Source organism: Engraulis encrasicolus, chromosome 6 (assembly GCF_034702125.1).
Source record: "Engraulis encrasicolus isolate BLACKSEA-1 chromosome 6, IST_EnEncr_1.0, whole genome shotgun sequence".
Classification (NCBI taxonomy): domain Eukaryota; kingdom Metazoa; phylum Chordata; class Actinopteri; order Clupeiformes; family Engraulidae; genus Engraulis; species Engraulis encrasicolus.
In genome coordinates, this window is record NC_085862.1 from 12579428 (window position 1) to 12586747 (window position 7320).

The window sequence follows — 7320 nt, forward strand, 5'->3', positions numbered from 1 at the left end:
TAATATAAGATTCGCCTTTATTGTCTCTGCAGAGAAATTTTGCGTGGGCATGAGAAGGTATGATTTCCAATGAACAAGCAAGACTTATGCAAGACTTAGGTACCACAGACGGAACACACAAGACACAGTATATGCCTAACAAGAAAAACATGTAAACATTACGGATGGCACAATCCGCAGCGAAAGCCAAAACCGTACAATTACTACGCCTACCGAACATCCATTAAAACATTAGCATTTGAGACCACTAAGGATGACACAATTAATTCACAATATATGCTACTATAGCCTATAAAAACACAAGTAGGATATGTAGTGATAAGCCCGATTCTAACAGCCAACTGAAAGAAGGCATTTGGAACGCTCACAAAGCCACAGCAGCTGACGACAGTTTAATGAGTACAGGTTAGCACAAGAGCTGGTTCTCAGACACATCCAAGGTCTAATTATATAAATATAGTTTAATATTCCCAGTGCACCGTGCATTATGAATAATAATGGAAAAAAAAATCGTAAAGAACCGAAAACCGCGACTTTGATGCCATGATGGACCGAACCGTGCCACCCCTAATAAACATACAGTGCCTCTTAAAAGTCTAGGTGGAAAAAACTGTGAATTTATATGTCTATCTGTCATTTTTTACATCATAAAAACCTGGAATTTGAAGAGAGGTGTAGACTTTTGAGATCCACTGTACATAATAATAGTAATACTACCCCTTATGGATAATTATCCATTGTACATACACTTACCTACTAAATATTGAGACTGAATTAATATTATACATGTGATGCTAAATAAAAATGCTGTTTATTGCTTTCCACCAAACACAGGTGATGGTATTGTGTCACTTTCATGGAGGCATCTATTACTACGCTTGTTTGGAAATGAATAGAGCAAGGACAATGTTTGTACAGCAGTTTTTATTGCTTTGTATAGGTGAAACAATGTCTCTCATTCCAATGAGGACTTTCCTCACTGGACTGGCCAGACTTGCTCTTCTCTCTCTCTCTCTCTCTCTCTCTCTCTCTCTCTCTCTCTCTCTCTCTCTCTCTCTCTCTCTCTCTCTCTCTCTCTCCAACACACACACACACACAAACACACGCACGCACGCACACACACACACAGTAATGAGCACCTGACTGTCATTGAGTAAACACAAGCTACTGTATTAGACTACAGCGATAAGGAGCCTTCCAGTAGCCCCTCATAAACCCAAAGCTACGTGTCCTTATATTGGTTTCATTTGAAAAGACATGAGACTTTCCAGTAAGTCACGGTCCCTGTTATAAACTAGCGGTTACCGGAATGGCAATGACCAAGTTGTAGCGTGCGTATTACCAAAGGCCCTGTGTACTGTCATAGTAGTGTAGTACTATTGTAGTAAAGTATTACTAAAGGCCCTGTGTACTGTCATAGTGGTGTTGTAGTACTAGTAAAGTTTTTGCAGTGACTACAGCCTTCCACTGGTGTCACAATTGTCTATGTTTAAAACCCAATAAATGTAAGTAGCCTCTGAGATGGGGCTGACGACCGGCCGGTTCACTATTTGCTGAAAATACTCAACTACATCATAACTGCATTGCTATGACATTACTGAGAGCCTTAAGTAACAGATTAAGACATAGCCATTAAAACTATGGTGACAGTGAGGTTATAACATCGGCTCTGGGTCATGGAAATTGTGAAGACAATGTCTCCCTAATGTAAAAATAAATAAATAAACAAATCTACCATTACTCGAGTAAATGTGTGAAGTTGGCCCTTCCAACACCTGAGTCACAGACAATTCCACAAGTACAATTACATGACAAGCTAGACACCAGGCAACCTGCACACCTGGCAACCTAGCCAACACTGCGTACGATTTCTACAGACTCTCTATATGACACTGTGTGTGTGGCTCCTCCTGTGCACGCGCACACGCACGCACGCACGCACGCACGCACGCACGCACGCACGCACACACACACACACACACACACACATTTACATTAATGCACACTTGACTTTCATTACCTTAAAGGTACACTGTGCAGGAAATGGTCAAAAAAGGTACTGCAACTATGCTGCTCATTAAAACTGGGCTGCCTATTACCAAATTTTATCTTTTCATGAAAGTTTACTTGGTAATAAGCTAATGCTTTCTAGTATGGCCTAAGTACAGTCATTTTAGCAGCTAAAAATGGCTATTTCTGGAAATTCAAAATGGCGGACCATGGAGAAGATCCCCCTTTTCATGTATGAAAAGTGCAATTTTTCCAGTCATAATGAATACTTAGAATTTGATGGTGGTGGTAAGTACTCATGAAAAAGGTAACATTAGTGAATGGGTAGCATGATTTAGGGAAACAAACAACTAAAAATCTCACACAGTGTCCCTTTAATTATACAGTCATGATGGGCAGTCATGGGTAAGCGGTTAGGGCGTCAGACTTGTGGCCCAAAGGTTGCCGGTTCGACTCCCGACCCACCAGGTTGGTGGCGGCATAATTAACCAATGCTCTCCCCCAGCCTCCTCCATGACTGAGGTACCCCCCTGAGCATGGTACTGACCCACTGCACTGCTCCCTTTCGGGCGCCATTGGGGGCTGCCCCCTTGCACGGGTGAGGCATAAATTCAATTTCGTTGTGTGCAGAGTTCAGGGTTCACTTGTGTGCTGTGGAGTACTGTGTCACAATGGCAATGGGAGTTGGAGTTTCCCAGTTGGGCTTTGATTTCACTACAGGACAGACAGACAGACAGACAGACAGACAGACAGACAGACAGACAGACAGACAGACAGACAGACAGACAGACAGACAGACAGACAGACAGACAGACAGGGTAATTGAAATAAAAAAGATTAAATGAATGGCACCACACCCAGTCGAACTGAATGACTGGCTTAGGCGTAGGCGTGGGCGCTAACGTAGGCGTGGAAATTGCATCATCATACTTAAAAAGAAAAAAACCCTGATATAGGCTATTACTAATACTCTGGACAGGCTCAAACAGGATGTCACCGTTTAATGACCTCAATACCGATAGAGAAAGGGAAACTGATTCTACTACTGATCCTATACTGGTTGTGCAATAGATTAGATTTTGGCACATCCACACTTGCACACAGGGCCCCAGGGCAAAACACTGATGGGCACCCCCATACAACCTGCCAAGGTCATAATAGGGCCCCAATCATCAATACAGGAGGGCCCTATTGGGCCCAGGGGGAAATGCCCTGCTTGACACCCCAACCAGCTCTGCCACTGGGCACATAGTAGTCTTTGTGTACACTCTGTGTGCCAACATGTGTGCTCCAACACGCCTTACACCTACGCCAGTTCACAAGGGCTCTAATGATAGAGTTCACAAGGCAATGAATCATTGATCTAGCTACGCTTACAGCTATGAAGAGGTTCTTGTTCAAAACAAATATAAAATCAGACTGCCACCTATTGTATAATACAGGACACGGAGATAACGAAGAAAAGGTGACTTGCAAATAAGGAAGTAAGCTGTGTGTTATTACCTCTGCAGTCCAATGGTGGCCCATGCAGGACAATAAACCACCACTGACCAGTATCACAGCCCACAGCAAAACTTTTGTTTTCAAGTTCCTGATACTTTTATCCAGTGACTTGCAGATACTTAGGCACAGGGTATTGGTTACAGTCCATAGAGCAAAATGCTGCAACACTCCAAAGACTAAAGATTCAAAGACCAACTCTGTAAATATTAGGCCATGGTTTTAGGTTTATTAGTACTATGTATTAGTTTTATTTTATATGTATCTTATCTTCTGTTTACATGTTAATGTTAAATGTTGAATGTCCAATGTTAAATGTTCATTGTGCTGTATTTGTAATGAGGGGCCAGTTTAACTTTTGGTGTGTGGTGACCAAATCACAAGTTTGAAACATTTGTTGTGTCTTTTGTGTAGTCCTCAAAATACGTGTAGAGTTGCAGTGTTTTTTAAAGAGTTGAAACTGATTTGTAGTAGTAGGTTGGTGTGGAAGCATAATGAGTTTCACTGACTGATTTCTCCATCATTTACTTCGTTTGCCCTCGCTCCATGTTGCATAGCCACTGATTACTCTCTCTCTCTCCCTCGTTCCAGCCAACCAATCAGTGAACTGGAGCCCTGATAGGTTTCAGGGACTCACTAGTTTGACTTATCTGGACAAGATCTTTACAAGAAGGTTGCAGTTGAGTCCAGAAAGTGCAGTTATTGCAAACGAGGCATCCGCCCCTCCGCACAACCCAAATCCCGCCCATCCTAGCCGACATGGCGTCAAATTAGTGAGTCCCGTTTGGGGTTCCCCTGTTGATCTGCCAATTCTCCTGGCTACAGGCCTTTTTCCACCTGGGGAATAATTCCACCAGGCACACTGATTCCTGTGCTTCCTGGCCTTCCTTCAAGGCCCCCTAAACCTCCGGAGGTGAAGTGTATGTGTTGGCTGATTAGTTGAATGTTGTGGTGTCATACTGCCAATATTTTAATATGAACACTTATGGACATAATTATGCGAATGGTGATTGTGAACTTTTACTGGCTAGTGGAGCGCCCACTGCCTATTGTTGTGAATACAGTGACTTTTCTTGTTGATGCTGAATGAATGCAAATTATTTCAATTCAATATACTTGAGTGTTTCTTACCCAGTCACGAGCTCAAACGAACCTGGTGTGTCTTGTGTCTAACAGTGCCCCCTAGGGGCTGGTGTAGTCGGTAACCTACTGTCCTTGATCCTTAATTGTTAATACTTAACGGGGCCTACATATTTATTATTGACCACTTATTGTTACCAGTCCATCTGTTACCTGTCCTGTCTTGCACTTATGTCAGTCTGTAAAATGTCAGTCTTGTATATGTCTATGTCCTGGCAGGGTATAGAGAGAAAACGTAATTTCATTATCCTTTTATGACTTGTGCATATGAAGAAAGTGACAATAAAAGCTGACTTGACTTGACTTGACTACACAATACAGTCCTTGGCACTAACTGGAGTTTGTTCTCCAAACACAGTCACAGGAGGGCCCTGAGCAGAGCTCCCTTGATGAGGTCTACTTTAACAGAGTTGTATAAAGCAGAGGTACTTTTACAGATGTAGGCTAATTACAATATTCATAGTATGATATTACAACGTTGAAACCATGTAGGCTAATATCATGCCACTAGTGTTGTAATTGCATTTGTAAGAGTACTTCTACTTCCACTTTATGCAACTCTGCTCTGATGCTGAGGTACGAAACAGGGACACTGAAACATAGAGTTAAACCAGAGAGAGTAGAGAGAGAGAGATTCCATTGGCCCATTGTTTCCGGGTTCTATAATCGCAAGGGGGAGGGGGGGAAATCCCCCTTTAGGCAGACATAGGCAGACCTAAGGACTGTTCTATTCAATGCTAGGAGCATTATGACACGCCCCTTTAGGCAGACCGGAACCTGGTCATGTTAGGCGCCCATAGAAACCTATTACATTGGCATATCTCTATATACTTAAAGAATCTCTGGTTAAACTGGCTTTGCTTTTTGCTTTTGCATGTGTACTATGCATGAAAGGCGGTTCAACCTCCATGCCCATACTCCAGCTTGAGATGCTTTTTTTTATCATGCACATAAACTTGGAACTTTTTTCACACACCTCAGCTGGCAGGTGCGTTGGAGATGGCCCATAGATCACTCAGCAGTCTGCATATCACAACACGCTGCACTACTGTCTGCATATCACAACACTCTGCACTACTCTACTGTCTGCATATCACAACACGCTGCACTACTGTCTGCATATCACAACACGCTGCTCTACTGTCTGCATATCACAACACGCTGCACTACTGTCTGCATATCACAACACGCTGCTCTACTGTCTGCATATCACAACAGGCAGCTCTACTCTACTGTCTGCATATCACAACACGCTGCTCTACTCTATTGTCTGCATATCACAACACGCTGCTCTACTCTACTGTCTGCATATCACAACAGGCTGCACTACTCTACTGTCTGCATATCACAACAGGCTGCACTACTCTACTGTCTGCATATCACAACATGCTGCACTGCTCTATTGTCTGCATATCACAACACTCTGCACTACTCTACTGTCTGCATATCACAACACGCAGCTCTGTCTGCATATCACAACAGGCTGCACTACACTACTGTCTGCATATCACAACACGCTGCTCTACTCTACTGTCTGCATATCACAACAGGCTGCACTACTCTACTGTCTGCATATCACAACAGGCTGCACTACTCTACTGTCTGCATATCACAACAGGCTGCACTACTCTACTGTCTGCATATCACAACAGGCAGCTCTACTCTACTGTCTGCATATCACAACACGTTGCACTACTCTACTGTCTGCATATCACAACACGCTGCACTACTCTACTGTCTGCATATCACAACACGCAGCTCTGTCTGCATATCACAACAGGCAGCTCTGTCTGCATATCACAACAGGCTGCACTACACTACTGTCTGCATATCACAACACGCAGCTCTGTCTGCATATCACAACAGGCAGCTCTGTCTGCATATCACAACACGCTGCACTACTCTACTGTCTGCATATCACAACAGGCTGCACTACTCTACTGTCTGCATATCACAACAGGCTGCACTACTCTACTGTCTGCATATCACAACACGCTGCACTACTCTACTGTCTGCATATCACAACAGGCTGCACTACTCTACTGTCTGCATATCACAACAATCTGCACTACTCTACTGTCTGCATATCACAACAGGCTGCACTACTCTACTGTCTGCATATCACTACACGTTGCACTACTCTACTGTCTGCATATCACTACACGCAGCTCTGTCTGCATATCACAACAGGCTGCACTACTCTACTGTCTGCATATCACTACACGCAGCTCTGTCTGCATATCACAACACTCTGCTCTACTCTACTGTCTGCATATCACAACAGGCTGTACTACTGTCTGCATATCACAACACTCTGCACTACTGTCTGCATATCACAACACGCAGCTCTACTCTACTGTCTGCATATCACAACACTCTACACTACTCTACTGTCTGCATATCACAACACGTTGCACTACTCTACTTTCACTTTCTCTTGGCACAGTATCACCTTGCTTAACAACACTACAGTAGGCGTGAGAAGGAGGGGGCGGAGGACAAGACAGAAAGAGGAAGTCAGAGAGACGGAGACGGAGATGGGGAGAGAGAGGGAGGGAGGGAGGGAGGGAGGAAGGGAAAAAGGGAGCGTTGGGCAATGAAGTGAGAGTGAAGAAAAGCGAGAGGGAGGCGTGTAGATGAAAGAGAGTGAGAGTGGAGGAGATAAAAACA